Source organism: Vulpes lagopus, chromosome 2, assembly GCF_018345385.1.
Source record: "Vulpes lagopus strain Blue_001 chromosome 2, ASM1834538v1, whole genome shotgun sequence".
Lineage (NCBI taxonomy): Eukaryota > Metazoa > Chordata > Mammalia > Carnivora > Canidae > Vulpes > Vulpes lagopus.
This window is the reverse complement of record NC_054825.1, coordinates 93,684,574-93,708,367: the sequence shown is the minus strand read 5'-3', so window position 1 is coordinate 93,708,367 and position 23,794 is coordinate 93,684,574. Positions and strand designations below refer to the sequence as shown.

Sequence of the window (23,794 nt, the reverse complement as noted above, 5' to 3'; positions counted from 1 at the left end):
CAGCTCCGTTGCCAGGGGAGGAATTAGCCAAATAACCCAGATCAACAAGAATGTTCTAGAGTTGTGGCCAGAAAGGCAACTTGGGGCAAGGAGTTCTGCATCTCTGAGCTATTACCATCAAATACTCTTCTGCCCAGATTCTTCCCAAAGCCTCCCATCTCTTTTTTTTTCTCTCTCTTGAGCTAATTTCTGCTTTTCCACATCTTTGCAGCCCTCACATTTCAGATCGTGACTTCAGCTTGGAACCGTGCAAAGGCCAGCATTTAAAGGGCTAGGCAACACGTGGTCTGAAGGCAAGTATGACACAGAAAAGGGAGGGAGTGTGTGCTAGAGGCGAATATGGCAAGGAGATAACAGTTGTAATCTTGCTTTGTTCTATTTTCTATTGTGATGAAAAATTAGACCAACGAAAATCACGACTCTCTTCTCAATTTATCCATCTAATTACAGAATGTTTGAGGGTTCCTTCTCATTCTCCATTGTGATGCATTTTGCTTTTCTCTTTGGGATTTGGGATTGGGTGGAAAGGACAGGCTACAAGGCACCTTCTCATGCTACTGGTATGGTTAAAAGTTCTATGATGCTTAAGTGCTATTTTGTTGCTATAAAACTGTATGCATGAATGATCTGGCAATGAAGTCTGAAACTTAAAGGATAAACAACTACTACATCTTGGTTAGAAGACAGCAGCCAGATCCAGACTCTGCTCAATTTGGCTGTAAATGACTGATGATTAGAACAAGGTTAGATTACTCCAAGTGCAGGTCACTTCTTCAAGCTAAGGCCTTGGTTAACAGAAAACTGCTTTGCCACTGGTACTTTCAAGAACAAGATTGCAGTCCTCCTAATTAAGGTGATGGTAGAATGGCTCAGTGATTTGGTGATTCAGCTTATAAGCAGAATGAGGAGTTGATAAGGGAACCCACACGGCTTCTTGCCTGGTCTGCCTTTATACGAGTCAGGACACCAGGGCAGCTCTTAGGTGTTGGCTGAGAATCTGGAAATACATTTGCCTCTGACAGTGTGGCAGGTAAAATCCACATGTGATTACCTTTGGGAGCAAATTCTAAGGGATTACCAACAGGTGACTGCAAAATTTCAAAAGATTCAGTCAGGCAGTAATTGCAGGATTATTAATCAGGCTCTTTCAAGACGGCAAGAAGCAAAGACTCACTCAGGTTGCCTCAAATAATAGACAACTGTTGTAAAGAATAGGGAAATGAAGATACAGGAATTCTTCTCAAGAGCCTCATAACCAGGGATTATAGATCCTGAAAGCCTGCTTATAAGCCAACAGGAGCCAATGGACTCTCCTCATCAGAACTGGACATCTCCTGCTCCACTTCCACTCTTAGCCATTGCGATGAGTCTACAGTTCCATGTTTCTGCGCTTCTGCAACTGTTGACTCTCTTCTCTCCTTATGTGGTGGTTTCCCCTTATTCACAGCTTCATTGCCTCATGGCTTGATGTTCCTCTTGATTCTCTTCTACTGCCTTTTTAAAGTTATTTTTTTGCTTCTACTGATCCCACTGCCGGTCTGCTTTGCGTGCATTTCCTTCAGGTGCACCACTCTTCAAGTGAGAGGATTTAAATAGATTGGCCGAATCACTGCTGCACAGCATCCTGCTGGACAGGAGTCTCATATTGAGCTGGCTTGCAGGCCTCTGGCCACATAGAAACCACTGCTTTGAGGTCACTCAGCCTGTCCTAATCAGCTGTAGCCAAGGGAGCAGGGACGTATCATATAAAAACGACCCACAACGTGTTAAGGGACATCTCAGAAAGGTGTGGCCGATACTCTGAGGACAACTAGAAGACCTCTTTCCATGGCTGACCCAGTACCTCAGGTAAACAGGGTAACTTTTTCCTGACTGTAGCTCAGGAAATAGAAGCCTAGTCAGTTGTATTGTGCTGTGAGAACAGGCACATTTCCAGAAGATGAAAAGCAAAATTCCAGATCACAGTGGTAGTTAAATCACTACCCAGCAGGGAGCATATCCAGGCAGGCAAGCCCAGAGGTCACCTGAAAATTGCATTTATTGCAGAGATATGCTGTTTCCTTTGAAGCCATATTTTAACCCTCCTTGTTCTGAGCCTAGGCATGCCAAGCAGCATTTAGATAAAGCCAACTTTATGTAGTCTGCATACAAGTGTGAATGCTTTGTCAACATGAGTATGCAAATCTACCTGACAGCCAGTCATATTTCTCATTGTAAAGAGAATGTAAAGCCCTTCTGGACTGTGTGTGAGAGTGAATATGTGTGTGTGTGTGTGTGTGTATGTGTGTGTGTGTGTGTGTAGCATATAGCTGTTTCTAGACAATATGGATAGATTTATATAACATATACTAAATAATAACATTATCTACCAATAAATTCTGTTATATATGATAGAATGTATATTATACAGTATAGAAATACATAGATGTAGACATATATGTGATTATATATTTCTATAATATATCATATATTCTATTATGTACATTCTATTATATTTATATATACATATATTTTAATATTTGCTGACATTAATATATTCCTGAGAGATAGAGGAATTCACCAAATTTCAGATTCTGGGCCTGTAAAGTTGAAGACCAGCCCTGAAATATAATAAATGCCTCTGAGGTGAATTTCATCTTGAGGGGCTCTAGCTCAGCTTCAGTGCATCTCTCCCATATTCTGCACCTCTGCCACAGCATGAACAATCAGCTTGCTGTCTGAAACTTCAATACAAAGTGCTTCTTTCTCAAGAGAATCTCATTAGTTTATATTCAATAATTAATAAGGGTTATTTTAATTTAAGCAGACTGTTAGCCATAACATTGCACACACATAAAGATAAGGTTTTCCAAACTGAACTGTAGAATATAGTCCAATAGAAGAAAAAAATTTTTAAAGATCTCCTTAAGAACAATCTGAAATTGAGATAAATATACTATTATTGGGGATTATGGGCTCAAACTGGGCTGTTCAACATCACAATCCTCAACCTCTACTCCTACCTCCACATATTTCCACAACTGGTAATTCTCATGCGTACACAGATCGAGGTTCCGTAAGGTGGTGTGCAGGTGAGAACCATTCTTCCACTCTTCCATCTTCCTGAGAACTTCAAGGGTATTGGTTCCATTGCAGTCTAAGTGAGCGCTATCTGGAATTTCATAGTATATACCCTATGTGACCCCATTCATTGGTGCCACAACTGCATGTGATAATACACTCTTTAAATAAATAAACTTGTGATAGTGGCTAAAGAGCAAAGGACAAGAAAATGATGGAGGTAATTTGAGGGGCAATAGCACCTTTGATATATGAAAATATTCTTCTGAAATGTGACCATTATTAGACAGCTGATAAGGCCATTAAAAATAATTTAATAATTATCTTAAATTTCTGTGTCAAATGTTGTTGAGCAAAGACTCCTTAATGTGAGATGTAACATAAGCATTATTGAATAGAACAAATTGAGTATTAAAACAGATGACAAGAAATTTTATGTGTTGAGAACTCTACCATTAAGTTGTTCAGAAGTAGAAGATAAACTTTGGGGAAGACTGTGAGGGTATTCACATTATTCCAATAAAACTCATAGCATATATTTTTGCTTTCAAGCAGGAAAGAAGGGGTAATATTGACTGATCCAGGTCCAGGTGGGATTGAATTGTTCATTTCCTTTGTCTTTCTTCACTAACTTCTTCAAGCTACTTGTCTTTCTTTCCTAACTTCTTTACTAAATTACCGAAACAGTAATTTAGAAATTGTTAATTTCCTTTGTCTTTCTTTACTAACTTCTTGAAGGTACTATAAGTAACCCAGAGCTGTCACATACCTATTTATAAGAAGCTTTCTTTCTTTTTGATTTATTTAGAGTCTCAGTTTAAACTATTGCTGTCTCTTCACTTTTTCTTTTGAGTTCTTAGAAAGTGTGAAAGAACCATAATTACAGATAATTAGGAAACAAAAGACATCACTGTACACACACTTACTAAAAGCAATCAGTGATGAAATGTTTAATGTTCGAACTCAGAAAGAACCACAGTGGCCGACATCATTCTTTAAGGTTCTGAAAGAAGTAAACTGCATAAAGAGGAAATATTGCTTTGTGTCTGGGGTCAAGGCTCGAGAGATAAACGGTAAACATAAGAAATTCCTTGGGATGGGTTTACCTGTGGTAGGAAATTCCAGAAAGCACACTATACTTTCATTCTCTGGAAATTGGCTTCTATGACGTTCCTTTGTGTGTGTGTGTGTGTGTGTGTGTGTGTGTGTGTGTGTGTGAAAGAGAGAGAGAGAGAGAAGAGAGAGAGAGGAGTTGGGGAGGGGGAGAGAAAAAGAGAGAGAGAGAGAGGCTAGTTATATGCAAGAATGTCTCATTTCCTTCAATCAGAAAAATCATTTTGAATAAAAATTTTTGATTGTGGGGGTGGTTATGAGATCTTTTCTGCTTAAAAGTAGCAATTCTCCACCCCATTAATTCCCTATTCAAAGTTCTTTGTTTAAACACTGATGTTTGTCTCCTGCTCAGTGCTGCTGATTTGGAAAGAATCCTGCCACATTCATTAACCACCCAAGCATCCAGGGTTCTTGTTGCATTATCTTATTAAATGAGTGGTTATTTTTATGATGCATTATAAAAAAGCACAAGATCTACTCCCTGTCATAAAATAACCACACTGATTAAAAAACAAATCCAGCAGAGTGGCCTCAAAATTTTCTTTTGCCAAATTGACAATGACTATGAAAACTTTAAAGATTTCTGCAATATAGCTTTAAGATGAAACCCCACCGCCAACTATTATTGCAAGGTAGAACAGCACTAAAATAACCAGTGTGAGGAGAATCTGGCAAGGCGGAATGGTCTGCATCATATGCTAAAAATGCTTAGAAGCATTTAAGGTGAGCATGAATCAGAGAACTAAGGAACATGATGTGAGCAAATCGAGCATGGCTCTTCTCGCTTGCCTTGTCCATCCCCCTTCCCCGACTGTCTCTCTAACAGTACAATCTCACGGGGCCACTGAAATGTTCTTAGATTTTAACCCGTTAAAACTCCTCTATGTTCCCTTTCTGTGTACAGATGAGGTCTGCGAGCTTGTTGGCACTGTCAGCAGTGCTTTCTGAGTTCTGATTTCTGTCCCTTCAGATGAGGACCGTCTGCCAGCCCCATGGGTTCCCCACCCCCTGCAAGTTCTCTCCTCATCTCCAGATTTTATGCTGAGGGTCCTTCCTCTCTGGTCTGCATTTTTTTCTGGGTCCCTCAAATTCATGTTCAGAGATAATTTCTTTCTTTTTAAGATTGTATTTATTTATTCATGAGAGACACAGAGAGAGGCAGAGACATAGGCAGAGGGAGAAGCAGGCTCCCCGTTGGGAGTCTGATGCAGGACTGATCCTAGGACTCCAGGGATTACTGCCTGAGCTAAAGGCAGATACTCAACCAATGAGCCACCCAGGTGCCCCTCAGAGATAGTTTCTGCAGGGATTCCTCCTCAGACTCCTTTTCTTCCTGTAAACATATCGTTGCATCATCCTGTAATGGGGGTGTCATTTGGGAAGGCATCTGCTGGACGTGGGTATTTGGGATTGGGTTTATTGCCTTTAAGTTGTATTGTAGTTGCTTAAGCAAACACTGATTCTGTAGACTGGATGCTCATTTGGGTAATTAAAAATGCCGATGGAGATATGGTTGGTAGGGGGCGCTGAACCCCTCTGGTCCATCTGAGCAGCAGGAATTTACAGAGCTGTTGTATACATCTTCTATTCACACCTGCATTTGAACCCCTTTGGGGCAGAAGCTTTCTCATTCTTGTGTCCAACTGGCTAGTAGGGTCAGGCACTCTGCAGTGCTCAGGAAATGCTTGCTGAATTGGATATTTTAATCAGAAGAAACATATTTTGAATATTTCAGTCTTAACAAACAGAGACTAACTTTCCTGAGAAAATGATAGTGATTAATAAGTGAACCAGTCTTTAGGATTCCTAAGGAACCTGATGCATGCTGCATTTAACCTCATAAGTAACTCCACAAACACAAATTGTGGCATAACAGAAGCCACCACCAAAGGAACACAAGATATTATTAGTTTTTGCCTTGCCCCCCCTCCCTGAGTCCGGCGTCATCCTTCACCCCTCCCCCACCCTGCTGCCACCAGGCAAATGTTGTGTCACAACCAAGACAGGCTGTATGGCTGGCAGCCAAGAAATCTCACAAAGTGACTTTTACTACAATAAATTCTCCATGGTCCGAGGCTTAGCCCATAGTCTTGAAAGTTCGGAAATTCAGCTACAGTGACTTTGTCAGAATTTTAATATTTCCCCTCCAGGAAGCTTTCCCCGAATTCAAAAACATGGATTAGACATCCTTTCTAAATGGTCCCATAAGATTCTGCATTTACCTCTGTCCAAGCCCTTAACTCACTATTGTTAATACGCATGTCTGTCTCCCTTATCAGACTATTGATTTCTTGAGGTCGGGGCTGGTCCTGTCTATTTATCTATATCTCCCTGTGAGGAGGGTGTCAATACATGTTTGATAAATAATGAATGGATGCATGTATTCAGTTTGAAGATGATTAATCTTTTGAGCAAATGTCACAAGATTCTTAAGTCTAAAACTATTTTGTCAGTTTAATCATTTCTCAGTTAGAAATATAGCTTCCAAGCAATGGCACCTTCACTTCTTTGATCATAAGGTATGTGGCATCTGATCTTTGCATTTCCAAGATGACCGACTCCTTGTTGGGACACATTTTAGTCCTGTACTCTTCAGTTCTGTGGTTTTGTAGCTGACCAAACTTCTGTTCTTCTGGGCACATTCCTCTCTCAATACATGTATACCGCTAGCCAAATTTCTGTTGATTCTTTCAATAGAAAGGAGTCATTCTAGCTTCTCAGGATGGCCTTGCATATTTTTTCCTGATTCATTACATGCTGACTCATAATTTAACTCTCAAGTGAGGTGTCTCAGGGAGCAAATGGGTTTTAATTACACCCTGTCACTTCATATAGCAGATAGTATTTCCCTACTTTACAGATGAATAAAACAAGACCAGAGAGGTCAAGTTAATTGAACAAGATAATACCACTCTTAAAGGGAGAAAATCTGGACGAAAATTGATGTCATTTGCTTCCTAGTCTATGCTGCTTCTGTCATTCAAAAAAAATTTGTTGAAGTATAATGTACATGAGAAAACTGTACACCTCAATGAATTTCTGTAAACTGAACAAAACCATATAACCACCAACCAGACCAATCATCATCATATTCTTTTTTTTAAGATTTTATTTATTTATTCATGAGAGACACACACAGAGAGTGAGAGAGAGAGAGGCAGAGACACAAGCAGGGGAGAAACAGGCTCCATGCAGGGAGCCCAACGTGGGACTTGATCCCAGGTCCTCAGGATTAGGCTTTGGGCTCTGAAGGCAACGCTAAACTGCTGAGCCACCCGGGCTGCCCACCATTATATTATCAACAACCTGGAAACCCCATTCATACTCCCTTCCAGTCACTGCTCTACCCCCTACCTGAGGCATATACAGTCTCCAGTTCTGGGCACAGATTAGTTTTCTCTAATTTTACACTTTACATAAATGGAATTACATAGTATACATACCTTTTGCATCTGTCTTCTTTTATTTAACATTCTGTTTAGGACATATATCTATATAATTGTAGTTACTCATTTTCATGGCTGTATTGTATTCTATCTTATGAAAAGATCACTATTTGCTTATTCATCTGCTCTTGATGGGTGTCTGTATTGTCTTTAGTCGGGAACTATTATGAGTAGGGCTGCTGGGTATTTTCTTCCCTTCAAATTCTGACTATACATCTCAGATTTTAGAGATACAAACACAAATTCATGGCAGAATGAATCAAGTCACTTATTTTTTAAATGTTGGTTTTACCCTAGCATGTCAAGGGTGGCATAGTATTAAAAAGTAATAAATATAATGAGCAACATTAAAAATGAAATGAGAAAAGACATGATCCTCTAAAGAGAGATATTTTTTCAATAAAATTCACTATTGATTTTCAATAACAACTCTCAGTAAATTAAGAACAAAAGGAAATTTTCTTAACATATTAAAGGGCTAGAAAAATCCTACAGCAAACATCATACTTTTTTGAAGTGGGGAAACACATTGTTTTTAAGATCTGGAGCAAGACAATTGTGTTTTTTCTCACTACTATTCATTATGCTGAAGATTCTAGTAAGTACAGTAAGATGTGAAAAACAAGTAAGTTGTAAGGTTAATGAAGAAGAACAAAAGTCTTATTATTCATAGATGATATGCTAACACAACAAATAAAAAACTATACACATAAATTATTAGAAATAATGGATGTGGAGAAAAGGGAACCCTTGTGCATTCATTAGTGGGAAGGTAAACTGGTGCAGCCACTGTAGAAAACAGTATGGAGGCTCCACAGGAGAATAAAAATAGAATTACCATATGATCCAGCAGTTTCACTTCTGGGTATTTATCTGAGGTAAACATAAACACTAACTCAAGAAGATACATGTATCCCCATGTTCAGTGCAACATTATTTACCATAGCCACGATACGGAAATAACCTAAATTTCCATCAGTGGATGAATGAACAAAGAAATTATGGAATGGAAATTATGGAATTATATTATTCAATCATAAAAAAGAATGAAATCTTGCTATTGTGACAATATGAACTGACCTTGAGAGCATGATGCTAAGTGAAAGAAGTTAGACAAAGATAATATTTTCTCTCTTTTTTTAAAAAAAGATTTTATTTATTTATTCATAAAAGACACACACACACAGAGAGGCAGAGACACAGGCAGAGAGAGAAGTAGGCAGAGGGAGAAGCAGGCTCCATGCAGGGAGCCCGATGTGAAACTGGATCCTGGGTCTCCAGGATCAGCCCCTGGGCTGAAGGCGGCGCTAAACCACTGAGCCACCCAGGCTGCCCATATTTTCTCTCTCTTATATGTGGAGTCTAAACAAACAAACAAAACAAACAAACACAAGCTCAGAGATACAGAGAACAGATTGGTGGCTGCCAGAGGTGGGGGGCAATGGGAGAAATGAGTGAACTGCGGTTGACTATTTTTTTAGTTAAATAAATTGAATAAAAATTTTAAAAATAAAATAAGTAACAAAAAATTTATCAAGTTTGCTGGTTGTAATATAAATTTTTAAAAGTTTGAATTTCAATATATGAATAAAAACAGAATATATAATTTTATTAAAAATATAGAATTTAAATAGCATTATAAATGTAATAATCTAAAAGTAACTTTAAGAAAATAACTCCTACGAGTCATTAAGAAAATGACATGAAAGTGTTGACAAAAGCCTTGAAAGAAGCATTTCATTGAGGAAGTCCCTGTAGTAGAGACATAGAAAATAGGCTCAATCTCATGAGTAAGCAAGGAAATGCGCACAAATTCATCAGAATTCATTTTCTTTCTAGCACATTCACAAAAATTGTGTTGTCAAAGATATGGAACAACTAGTAAACTTACACGCTGCTGGTAGTCACTTCAGAAAACCTCTTCAGAAATCACTTCAGAGGGGATCCCTGGGTGGCGCAGCGGTTTGGCGCCTGCCTTTGGCCCAGGGCGCGATCCTGGAGACCCGGGATCGAATCCCACATCAGGCTCCCGGTGCATGGAGCCTGCTTCTCCCTCTGCCTGTATCTCTGCCTCTCTCTCTCTGTGTGTGTGTGACTATCATAAATAATAAAAAAAAAAATTTTAAGCCACCAGGTTTGTGATAATGTGTAATGGCAGCCCTGGGAAACGAACGCCCATCACAGAGCTGAGATTGTAGGCAGCCAATTAACCTAAAATCTAAGAAAAAAACAGGAGCCTCCAAAGAGAGACACTTAACCTGCAGCAGACACTGTATGCAAGTTGAGAAAAAGAAGTCATCTAAAATTTAAAAAAAAAAAAAAAAAGAAATCACTTCAGAAAACAATTTAGCATTATCTGGTAAAGTTGATTTTGTGCAGTGAATATAACTCAACTATTCCACTCCTGGATATATACCTTAGAGAAAAACTTGGATGTGTACAAATGTCTATCTACAATAGAATGGAAAAAAATTGGAATCATCATATGAGAGATTACTATATATCAGGGGAAATAACCACATGTCAGCTACCTGCAAAAACAGATAAATATCAAGACCATAATACTGAACAAAAAAGCAAAGTTGAAGATTAGTACAGACAGTATAATTCCATTTATATGAAGTTTAAAGACAGAATAACTCTATTATGAAGGCATTGGTGCATATTTGGTAAATCTATAAAGCAAAGCAAGGGAATGGTAAATACAAAGATAAAATGATCATTACCAATGAGGGAGGAAAGAATGGGATGATTTAAGAAGAGTACACAGAGAATCTGAAAGATAACAAACAACAATGGCCTTTACACTTTTCAACTGCATGGTCCCAACCTAGGCAGGGCTGATATGCAGCTGGGCAGAGCCCAACTATTACATCCCACTAGCTGCCAAGAGTTGCTTCAAGGAGACCTCTGAGCGCTCCCCTCAAACACTTGCATTGCTCCCACCTCTCAATTCACTTGCATGCAATTTAATTACTGATGTTTTGAGTTTTGACCAACTGACTATGTTACTATTTATTTTATCTTTATCTTATCTATTTTATGCTCCTTTGTCCTCTCTACCTTCTTTTGATAGCCTTTATTATTCCCCTCTATATTTTCTTTTATCTTCGAGGTTTACATTCTTATGTATTTTCTTTTAAGATTTATTTATTTATTGATTGATTGATTGATTGATTCATAAGAGACACAGAGAGAGAGACAGAGAGAGACAGAGACATGGGCAAAGAGAGAGAACCAGGCTCCTCACAGGGAGCCTGATGTGGGACTCGATCCCGGATCCCAGATCACGCCCTGAGCTGAAGGCAGATGCTTAACCACTGAGCCACCCAGGCATCCCAATTCTTCTTCTGTATTTTTTATTTTTTTGTTACTGGCTACTCTAGAGATCAAAACATGTATCCTTATTTCCCCACTGCCTAATACTAACACTTTACCACCCTTGCAGACATGCTGAGAATCTTGCAACAGTTTTATTCCTTTTATCCAACTTCGTGCTATTGCAGTAACATATTTTGCTTCTACATAGATTGTAAGCCCCACAAAATATTGTTGTGATTGTTGTTTTAAATTTACCATTTTTAATCACCCAAATTTTTACCCATTCTGCTGCTCTTCAGTCTTCCTGTAGTCTTGTGTGTCTATCCAGGATCCCTTTTCCTTCAGCCTGGAAAAAGTCTCTTTAGTATTATTTGTAGTGTAAATCTTTTATCTGCTGAAAAGTACTTATCATAATTTTTAAAGAAAATTTTTCTGGGCAGAGGACCTGAATGGATATTTTTCCAAATAGGACATACAGATGGCTAACAGACAACATTATAAGATGCTCAACATCATTTATCATCAGAGAAGTGCAAATCAAAACCACACTGAGAATATCATTTCAGGTTCTCTCTTTCCGGACCTGGCTGAGCAGGACGTGCCATCCTGGAAGTCGACATCTGCCACAACAAGGACCAAAAGGTTGGGCGCAAGGAGCCCAAGAGCCAGGACATCTACTTGAGACTGTTGGTCAAGCTGTACAGGTTTCTGGCCAGACGAGCCAACTCTACCTTTAACCAGTTTGTGTTGAAGAGGTTGTTCATGAGTCGCACCAACCGGCCACCTCTGTCCCTTTCCCGGATGATCCAGAAGATGAAACTGCCTGGCCGGGAAAACAAAACAGCTGTGGTTGTAGGGACCATAACGGATGATGTGCGTGTCCAGGAGGTGCCCAAGCTGAAGGTGTGTGCACTGCGCGTGAGTAGCCGTGCCCGGGGCCGCATCCTCAAAGCTGGAGGCAAGATGCTCACCTTCGATCAGTTGGCCCTGGACTCCCCCAAGGGCTGTGGCGCCGTCTAACTCTCTGGTCCACGCAAGGGCTGAGAGGTGTACAGACACTTTGGCAAGGCCCCAGGAACCCCATGCAGCCACACCAAACCCTACGTGAGATCCAAGGGCTAGAAGTTCGAGCGTGCCAGAGGCCACAGGGCCAGCGAGGCTACAAAAACTAACCCCAGATCCTGCCTTGTTATTAAAAAGATTTTGAATGCAAAAAGAAAAAAAAAAAGAATATCATTTCAGACCCATCAAATGACTAGTATTTAAAAAGCAAGAACTAACAAGTACTGGCGAGGATGTGGAGAAAGGGGATCACTGTGCACTGTTGGGGGGAAGGCAAATAGCTGCAGCCACTGTGGAAAAGAGTATGGGGGTTCTTCAAAAATTAAAAATAGAACAACCATATGATCCAGCAATTCCATCTCCGGGTATTTACCTGAGAAAACTAAAACACTAATTCAAAAGGGTGTATGCACCCCTGTGTTTATAGAAGTATTATTTACAATAACCAAGTTGTTAAAGAAAGCCGTGTCCATCAATATAGATGAATGAATAAAGAAGATGTAATATATATATATATATATATATATATATATATATATATATATATAGGAATATTGCTCAGCCATACAAAAGTATGGGATTTGCAGCAACAGGGATGGACCTTGAGGATATTATGCTAAGTGAATTAAGTGAAATTAAGTTAGACAAAGAAAGATATACCGTATTATTTTACTTACATGTAGAATCTAAAAATCAAAGCAAACCAACAACAAAAAAGAAACAGACTCGTAAATACAGAAAACAAACTAGTGGTTGCCAGAGGGGAGGAGAGTGGAGAGATGGGTGACATAGCGGACAAGGACCTACAAACATCAAGTCATAAAATTAATAATTCACGAGGATGAAAAGTACAGTATGAGAATATAGTCAATAATATTGTAATAACATTACATTGTAATAAATCATGGTGACAGGTGATAACTACACTTAAGGTGGTGAGCATTTTGTAATATATATAATTGTTCAATCACTACTTTGTACACCTGAAATATAATATTGTATGTCAACTATGCATCAATATAAATAAATGAATAAATAAATACGATTTTTCACTTGTTACAGAATTCTAGGTTGGAAGTTTTTTCTTTCAGCATTTAAAGATGTCCTTCTTTTGCCTCCTATTTCTATAATACTTGTCCAAAAGTCAGATAAAACTTGTTATTTATCCTTTGAACTTAATGTGTCCCTTTTGTTAGTTGCCCCCCCCCCTTTTTTTTTAATGTTTCTCACTGTCTTTGATCAGGTCTTAATTTAAAATTAGCTGTCCAAAATGATTGAGTTTTATGGAATAAACAAATATAAGTTTTTAGTCAGTGGGCTTCTTCTCTTGGGTGGTAGGTTTCTTTTCTGCAGGTTTCTTGTCAGCTGCTGGTTTCTTGGTAGCTGCAGCCTTGTTTCCTACCAAAGTTTTTTTCAGCTTTTTCACACCAACAGCCTTCTTTCCTTTCTTCCCTACCATGGGCTTCTTGCCTGGAACCCCCTTCTCCTCCGATTTGGCTTCTAAGGCTGCTGCTGCCTTATCCATCCGGAGTTTGTGATTCTTGGCCTGGCGAAGAATGGTGTTCCGTCGCATGGTCTTTGCATACGGGTTTAGCTTCAACATGATTCTTAGGTTCTTCAGTGGATTCTTCCTCAGGACCCTACAATGAATCTTCTTGTGTGGTGCTCGGAGGGCTCTTTGGATCTCTGGGCTTTTCAAGATTCTGCTGAGGTCTGCATTAAGCATTCTATGCATGGGAAGGTTACTCTTGAGGGAGGCAGCCTTACCCCAAGTGCCATACAGATCGTCTAACTTGAGGAAAGCACTTTCAGTCCAAATGCAGAAACGTCCCACATGCCCACCAGGAGCAAGTTTCAGAACATTCAGTTTGCTTACATTAAGTAAAGTAATTCCAGGGATGTTTCTGAAGGCCTTGATGATACCGTTGTCTTCACTGTAGATGACGCAGGGTCCCCTGCGCTGGATACCACGACGGTTTCTCATTTTGCCCTTGCCAGCTCTCCTTCGCTGAGAGGCATAGACCTTTTTGATATCATTCCAGGCTTTAAGTTTCTTAAGAAGCAAAACCGCCTCCTTGGTCTTCTTGTAGCCTTCAACTTTATCTTCAATCACCAAAGGAAGTTCAGGAACTTCCTCAGTACGATGACCTTTAGACATGACCAGTGCTGGTGAGGCTGAGGCAGCCAGGGCAGAGCAGATGGTGCATCGCTTTTGTGTTGTGTTCACTCTGCGGTGCCAATGGCACCAGGTTTTGGTTGGTGCAAACATGCGGCCTCCACGACACATATTTCCAAGAGCACCCTGACCAGAACGGTGAGGCCCACCCCTCGAACTCTGGGAATTCGAGCCACGGCTCTGCCAGTACCCCAAGACTCAGCACTGGTTTGATGACCTGCTAATTCACTGACAGCATATGGCTGTTGTTTTTGCGCAAGTTGGTGTGAACAGAGTTCACACCATCGGGTCGAATGGGAGCCTTAAACACAGCAGGCAAGGTAACATTTTTGCCAGATGATTCCCCCTTTTCGGAGTACACAGATATCAACGGATGAACACAGGCCCTTGCAGGAAGAGGAGAGGGCCATGCTCCTCTCAACCCAGCCTTGTTAGTTGCTTTTAATATTTTTATCCATTATTATATTTCTCTTATATACTTTTTGTTTGATTATTCTTTTACAAACTTCAATTCTCTGATGAAAACTTCCCACCTGCAATAATTTTGGCTCTCACTTTCTTTTTCTTCAATCTATTATTTGTAATGTATGTGCTGTAATGGTCTCTGATTAAAATATTTAAGTACACAGTTTTGGAGAAATTAGCAATTTTTTATAAAATCTGGAGGGAAAGTTCCTCATGGCTTCTTTCTTATTTATTTTAAATCTAATTTAGGATTCTTTGCCCCTAAAAATCCTTTGAGTTTTGAATTATCTGAGTGGGGGGAGGTTTCTTTGCATAAGGGAAACCCAAAGTTTTCCTTTACTTGCTTAGACTGATGATATTATTTCAATATCATATGTACCTGACAAGACGCAACCTTCTTCAGATCCCATTACAACTTTATTCCTAACTTTTTAACTTCAGAGTTATCTTCCTAGCCTGCTGCTGAGATTATAATTTGATGCCAAACTATGGTGTTAAACACATTATGATTGAATCAAAACACAGCAAAGGAAACTTGATGCTTTGGAAAAGGTGCATTCTCTGGTTAAATGTGAATAAGTGTTATTTATAGATCCATTGTTGGATGTGGGCATGTCACATTGGTCTGGCTAGCTGGTAGATTCTTTGAAAGCAAGGCCTTAAATTCTTTTCAACTCTCTTGACACTACCTAACACAGCTCTTAATATATATGTGTTCAATTGATGTCTATTGTAACCAATCAAAATTTGATGTGACATAAAGAAGGTATTTCTATGTCACTTCTGAACTTAAGACCAAGAATTAACTTTTATTATCTACTAATTTAAATCAGTAAAAAATGTCTCAAGAATATGAGTACACCACATGTACTTTTAGAGAGAGATAGTTCCAATGGCATCAGGTAAAGCTGTTGAAAATAATTAAGCAGTTTTGTTTTACTATATAGCTCTGATCCCTCTGTCCTTCTATAAAAAACTCCAAGAAAATATTGTTTGAATAATATAGTTTTAAGAACGGTCAGCACAAAAGAGTTTAAGTTTTCAAAACACATTGTATTATAGCATTTGGTGGGAGAAGGAACACATATAAAGTAATTATAAATAGCTGATGTTAGAGGTGAACTCAGATTGCAGAGGCTTAGCATAATAAAGATTTTTTTTCTCTGTCAGTCAAAACCCAGCACAGGCTTAGTGGCTCACTCCATCATGAGGTTATGGAGTCTAGAACATGTGGCCTCAAAGTTACCAAACCACAGCAGACTGGGGTGGAGGAACTGGGAAATATTTTTAAGCACTGAAATTACTTGACACATTTTCCATTGGCCAGAACACAGTCATAAAGCCTAAGCAACTACAAAGGGGGACCAGAAATGCAAAGGACAATGGCTATTTGGTGACTTAGTCTCTGCTACAGGAATGATAGGAGAGAATATCAACACAATGTCAAATTGTCTAACCTGGATTTTTAACTCTTCTATAATTAGATGGGCATAGGAACAGAAATCTTATAGTGAAAATAAGAGGGGTTATTGGGTTTTTAAAAACAGATATTTCCTTGCATTCATTTAATAAGCATTTATTACTGGACTGCTATAACCACACACCTCTTGTAACACAATGAAGTAGAAATAAAATAAATTGGTAAAAACACTTTCTCTTGAGGAACATAGAATCTAAGAGTGAAGATAAAGGCAAATCTTGGAAGTTTCCTCAATTGTCATTTCTTTTATCTGTCTTCACAAACTGCTGTTTGTTTGTTTGGTTTTTTTTTTACATTTGTTAACAAAACGAAGCTGGATTCCATTTCTGAGTATATACCCAAAAGAAATGAAAACAGGGTATTCAAAAGATATCTGCACTCCTCTATTAACTGCACCATTGTTCACAATAGCCAAGATATGGAAACAACCTAAGAACCCTTTGATGGATGAATGGGTAAAGATATGGTACATATATACAATGGAATATTATCCAGCCATGAGAAAGAAGGATGTTTTGTCATTTGCAACAACATGGATGAATCTTGAGGACATGTAAAGTGAGATAAGTCAGACAGAAAAAGACAAATACTGCATGTTCTCACTTATAGGTGGAATCTAAAAAAGCCAAATCCATAAAAACAGAGAGCAAAATAGTGGTTACAGGGGCTTGGAGGTAGGGGGATAAGAGAGGAGGAAAGGTGTTGTTTAAGAGTACAAACTTGCAACAAGTAGTAAATAAGTTCTGCAGCTCTAATGGAGTTTCACAATATAGTGAGAAAGACAATGACATTGTATTTTAATCGTCAAACTTACTAAGAGACTAGATATTAATTATTCCAATCCCTAAAAAAGAAATGATAATTAAGTGACATGATAGAGGGGCTAATTATCACTACAGTGAAAATTATATGAATGTATCACATCAACACATTGTACACCTTAAATTTACACAGTGTTATATGTCAAATATATTTCAATTTAAAAAAAAACCTACTTAAACACTATTTTCAGTGCTTCATTTTTTATTTAAAGTAGAAATTGTATTCTTATCAGCTTCTGCAGGCTTAATGGTCAGCTGTTCAATTAGTATTAAAAAACCTAGATAGGGACAGTTATAATATTTTCGTTTCATGTGATAGGAAGAGTATTTTTCTAGAAATCGAAACACCAGGGCTTTTATTTTCCTCCTGCTACTACTGACTAGCCCTGTGACCTTCAAGAAGCCAGGTATCCCTAAGGTCTTTGGTTTCCCTGCATTCAAAGATGTTTTCCAAGGTCTCTTCCTAGTATGGATTCCATATCTTCTCTTTTTAGGTTTAGATTCACAGTTTGTCTCATTCCTCTCCCTTCCAATTCAGATACCTTCCTCCACTAGTGCCTGGGTACCCTATTGTGGTATCCCAGATGAGTTTGACATTTCCCCAAGGAGGCTCAGTCTCCAGAATCTGGACCAGCTTGAATCTCTTCTTACTCTGCTGTAATATGCTCTTGTCCTGTGGACCATTCCTTCAAATCCTGTTTTTGCTCCGAAGGACTTAGCTACTCAGATAAACTAGCAAGTACCACTATATTCATGAACCTGTTGCTTCATTCCTATGTCAAATAACACAAAGGCTAGGCAGGTGTAGTTTTGTGGGGGAAATTTCTTCCTACAAAGAGCATTGCCATAAGGGCAAATATGAGGTTGCTTGGCTGAAGGGAGGAAAAGAAAAGCCCTGCATCTTTTGGCCAATTTTCTGCTCCTCTGACCAAATGAAAGAAAGGAAGAGAAGGAGATAAAGAAAGAAAGAGAGAAAGAGAGAGAGAGAAAGACATGACTCTATTTTGCTGTTGGTAATTTCACAAGAAAAAACTCCTTATGATATTCCCTCTCAAACAGCAACTCTCCATTTAAACAAATTTAATACCCTCCTGCGGCTACATTGGCTATACAACCATGCATAATGAAAAGGTGTTGAAATTTTATCCAACACTTTTTCATGTGTAATGAGCTGATCTGGTTCCCTCCTTTATTTTGTGACTGTACTGAATTATGTCTACTGATTTCTGAGAGTTAAGCCAAACTTGCATTCTGGGAATAAATCCAACTTTTTATGTGTTCCCATTTTTACATATTCCTAAATTTGATTTGCTAATATTTGGATTAGGATTTTTGCATTTATAATTTTCTTTTCTTGCAATGTCTTTGTAAGTTTTGGTATCAAGATTATGCTATAGTCATAAATAGAGCTGAGAAATATTTCTTTTTTTTTATTTTTTAGACAAGCTCATGTGTACTTAGTGTTATTTCTTCATGAAAAGTTTATTGAGTTTGTTGCTAAAGCCAGGTGATCCTGGAGCTTTAATTTATTGAATGGTTTTTAATTACATATTTATTTTATTTATGTGTCTTAGTAAGATTTTACGTCCTTTGTATCAGTATTAATAAGCTGTGTTTTTTCAAGGAATTGGTAAATTTCATGTAAATTTTTAAATTGATTAGCATAAATTGGTTATATTTTCATTATTCTTGTAATGGTTAAAATATCTGTAATGTTTCCTTTTTATCCCTGGTGTATGCAATTCACATTATTCTTTTTCTCCTGATTAGTCCTCCCACAAGTGTTTTGTTTTTATTACATTTTTCAAAGAAGTAATTTTTGACTATGTTTATTTTCTCTTTTCCATAGGGTTGTCTTTTTAAATTTTATTGAGTTTAGTTTGTTATTTTTCTGATTTACTTACATGAATACTTGGATTGATTTTCAGACTTTCTTTTTTTCTAACACATGCATTTAGAGAGAGAAATTTCTAAGTGTAGCTTTAGTGGCAACATAGGTGTTGATACATCATATTTTCATTATCATTTAAGTAAACATATGTTCTAATTCCCATTGTAAAGTCTTCTTTGATCCATTATATGCAGAAACGAGTTAACACACCGAACCTAACTGCTATATGTTGAAAGGCCTGATCACAAGGTTGGCCATTGGCTGACGTCTGGGAACATCATCATCATCCCCCCACCAACTGGTAAGAGTGGTTCACTATTCCTAGCTATGCAGACAACATAGTTTATACCGATCACCTGCTTTCCTTTTGGGAGCCTGGAATTTTGGTATATACCAGGCAGAGGCTACCCTTATGACCAGCCCCCAGTAAAAACTCTAGGCATGAGGTGTCTATGATTCTGTGGTTGGCAGCAGTTCACATATGTTGCCACAAATTGTAGTTGGGGAAATTAAGGGCATCCTGTGTGACTTCACCAGGAGAGGATTCCAGAAACTTACACCTAATTTCCCCTAGTTTTCATTCCATGTACCTTTCCCTTTGTTGATTTTGCTCTGTATCCTTTCATGTAATGTATCATAGCTTAGTATGACTATGTACTGAATCTTTGACTCCTCCCAGTGAGTCACTGAACCTGAGAGTGGCCCTGGAAATCTTCAACACTCAAATGTTTAAGCATTTTGGAATTTCCCCCTTAAAAGTACATTCATTTAGCTTAATTGCATTGTTGCCAGAAAACATATGTTGAATGATTTCAATCTTTTGAAATTTGTTGAAACTGGCTGTATGAAAAGTTAATTTTATAAATTTTCCAGATGCACTTATAAAGAATATATATTTTGAAGTTGTTGTGTGCAGTGTTTAAATATGTCAACTAGGTCAGGTTCATTAATTGCATTTTTCAAATATTATTCACTTATTCTTCCAAGTTTTTATTTAGATTCAAGTTAGTTAACATACAGTGCAGCATTGGTTTCAGGAGTAGAATTCAGTGATTCATCACTCACACATAATACCCAGTGCTCATCACAAAGAAGTGCCTTCCTTAATGTCCATCACCCATTTAGCCCATTCCCGATTTCCGAATATTTTAAATATTTGGTGATTTTGTTTGCATATTCTATCAGATACTGAGAGAAATGCATTTAAAAAAGACCTACTACAGGGATCCCTGGGTGGCGCAGCGGTTTGGCGCCTGCCTTTGGCCCAGGGCGCGATCCTGGAGACCCGGGATCGAATCCCACATCGGGCTCCCGGTGCATGGAGCCTGCTTCTCCTTCTGCCTGTGTCTCTGCCTCTCTCTCTCTGTGTGTGTGACTGTCATAAAAAAAAAAAAAAAAAAAAAAATTAAAAAAAATAAAAAAGACCTACTACAATGATGGTGATTGTGTATGTTTCCTGCTAGTTGCATTCATTTTTGCTGTATATATTTTGAAGCTACTTTATTACTTTTTTTTTTTTTTTTTTTAATTTTTTTTTTTAATTTTTTAATTTATTTATGATACTCACAGAGAGAGAGAGAGAGAGAGGGGCAGAGACACAGGCAGAGGAAGAAGCAGGCTCCATGCACCGGGAGCCCGACGTGGGATTTGATCCCGGGTCTCCAGGATCGCGCCCTGGGCCAAAGGCAGGCGCCAAACCGCTGCGCCACCCAGGGATCCCGAAGCTACTTTATTACTTGCATCAAATTTAGAATTGATATATCTTCCTGATAGATTGACCATTATATTATATTAAAACATCTCTTCTAATCAGTAATAATATATCTTGCCTTAAAATCTACTTTGACTAACAGTAAGACCTTATCTTGTGTATGTCTTTGTTTTGCTTAGGTTTACGCAGTCTGGATCTCTTCTTTTTTGTGACTTTTATCTTTCTGTGTCTTTGTATTTAGGTATGTCTCCTATAAACAACAAATACTTGAGTTTTGTTATTTTTATCCAGTCTGGCAATTACGTTCAATGTAAATAGTAATAGTTTTAAATGTAAGCCTACTATCTTGTCCTTTGTGTTATGCTTGTCCACTTCTTCTGGGAAATAACTCTGGATCTTTACTGGTATCCCATATGGTTCTTATATTCCTTTACATACCTTTACTTTTTGTTCTTTTTTGTTTTCAGTCTTAATACGTTTTATTGACTTGTTTTCTAATTCACTAATCTTTTCTTCTACGTGTCTAATCGACAGTTAAACCATCTGTTGTGTTCTTAACTTCAACTATTATATTTTTTGCTTATATGTTTTACATTTGATGTTTTTATAGATCCCAATTCTCTGGTAAGGTCATATATCTTCTCATCTCTTTCCTTTGACATATTAATCATAGTTACGCTAAAAATCCAAGTCTATTAACACCAATATCTAAATTCCTGTGGTTCTGTTTTTATTAACTTTTTTTTCTCTTAGTTTTCAGTCACTTGTTACCATCTTCTAGTCTACCTTATAGACCAATCATTGCTTATGAACTGTTGTAGAAAGAATTTGAGGATCTTGTTAATGTTCTTTTTTTCCAGATAGAATTAACTTTTGTTTCTTGCATATATTCAGAATAGGACATGTCATCTTAAACTAGACTGGAACATAACTAGTTTGCAGATAATTTTTTTCTATACACTGGTTAACTTCTTTTTGAATCTTAATCTTAGAGTGCTGATTTTGTACGGTCCTAACTGCAAGTCCAGAGGCCTCTCTTCTGCTTACAGGCTTTGATTCCAGGTGTAGTGTTCACACCTTTGTGAAACTATTGAGAATTCAGTTTCCCAGCCTCTTAGTCAAATCTTTCTGCTTTGCTTTGTAGCCTTTTGGTTCTTCACTGTTTATGAATTGGCAGATACCTCAAGGGGGAAAACAGTGCAGACTATTGGGATCACTGTAATATGTTTTTTGTTTTCCGAACATCTTCATTTCTCTCAACCCTGGACTGCTATAGCAACTTTGGAATCTTAGTGAGACTGTTGAAATCTTAACTCAGGATCCCAACTCGTTAGTCTGCCACTGATTCTCAGCTTCTTAGACTTTTACTGAAATATCACAGAGGAAAATTTCTACAGAAATCCAGACCTATATCAGTTCATTTTGCTTATTTCTGGAGTCCTGATACCTCAAATCATGGCTTCCTAGAGAGCCTTCTAATGCCTTTGAACATATGTATATGCATGCACACACATAGGTGCTGTATTGTTAATTCTTTTTATTTTGATGTTAGTCTGTAGCAACATATACCACCTAAAACAGGCAACCCTGACATATTCTTTATAAATCTGAGATTTTTACATGTGACCTGCTTCAAACTATAATGTGAGTTTCATTTCCAGGAATCAGAATTCTTTTTTTTGGTAAAGTCTACATTTATATTATTTTGACAGCCTTGCCATTCTGCGTTCTTACATTGACTTTATAATCTAAAACTCCCACATATTTTTCATATGAGCAGCTATTAAGCAGTGCTTTTACTAGTTGAATTTATTTAACTTAAATGCAGAATTTTACTTTGAAATTTATCTTGTTAATTTAAATCATTCTTTACAGTAAAAACAGAACCAAACTAGGAATTGAAGTTATCATTTCTCAGTTTTATATTTTCAGTAAATCACTGATGAAACCTTGATAAAGCCATGAGCTCTTCTATCTTTGATTTTTTTTTTTTTGCTCTTAAAAGAGATTTAGAAACATTTAATTCCCTTAGCAACTGGTTGAAAATTCATTGAAAAGCTAAATTCATTTAGCTTTTAGTCAAGCTAAAAGCATGACTAACTCAGTCTTGAATCCTTTTGTACCTAATGGGCAGTGCTTTTTATGTACTAGATCTACTGTATTTTTGGAACGTTCTTTTGATTCTGGGTGTTTAGCTTTTTATAACGCCATTTGTATGGTTCCATGATGCTTTTCTATACTTATTACTGATTATATAAATTTTTCCCCATTATTTTAAGTGTTTTTTAAAAGCACAAAAAATTTTGGAACACTCACTGTAAATGGTTGTCTTTCTTCTTCCTTGGATCATTTGTGCCTAGGTTACAAACTTTTCTTTTTGAAAGATTTTCAGCAGCCTTGAGCTAATTTCTTCCCCCAAATTGGTTTGCTGGATTGTTTTTTCCCCAAACTTGTAGAACCTGCTTTTTTATGCTTTTGTTCAATCTCTGGTCTCAGCATTCCTCTCTTAGATATAAAAATGCTAAGATGGTGAGTACTTTCTTTTGAGTCTTACCTTACCTTGATAGCACCAAAAAGACATTTTTGTTGATTAGAATTAAGTACAGAATAGTACTTATGGTTGTTTCCCCTTTCTTGAGGGAGAGCAAACTGTCAAAAGAGTAAGTCAAAAATTTATCAGATGTGCTGCTTTTAGCGAAAAGAGATTTTTGGCAGATGCACAGCTTGTTGAATTACACATAGTCCTTACTAAATCTTGCTTCTTTGATAGTTGCGTGATTTGTATTAGATCACAAAGTCTCAGTCCATGAAACAAACATAAGGGGAAAATGCCAAAATAGAAAATCAGATCAGGAAAAAAATGCAATGAAAAATAATTTTACATACAAATGAGTAAATGGAGGAAAAACACAAACATATGTGAGTTCTAATTAGATGTTGATTTATTTCTAAATGACAAATATATGATCACTTAGCTATATAGAAAACTGGAAATACTTAATATAAAATATATTTAAAGAACACAGAATTGGATTTCAAGTAGAAGTTGACTTTGACTTTGGCACAAAGACTGCCACGTCTGGAGGGAAAGCAGGGGAAAGGCCTGTAAACTTAGCCAGCCAACTTATTCCAAAAGGTGTACCAAATGCTGGTACATAAGTGCTTCCTCCAGGCCAGTGATATCTGTACCTGCAGCTAGCCAAGATCAAGGAACAAAGAAGTCAAACCGTGGTGGAACTGTTGCATCC

General features: G+C 37.7%; 2 pseudogenes; one reads left to right on the top strand and one right to left on the bottom strand.

The window, feature by feature from the left end:
* Window positions 1-4,006: 4,006 nt before the first annotated feature.
* Window positions 4,007-13,280, top strand: LOC121477828 (annotated as a pseudogene).
* Window positions 13,281-13,308: 28 nt separating this feature from the next.
* The window catches only part of LOC121477817, a 34,996-nt pseudogene continuing 24,510 nt past the window's right edge, over window positions 13,309-23,794 (bottom strand).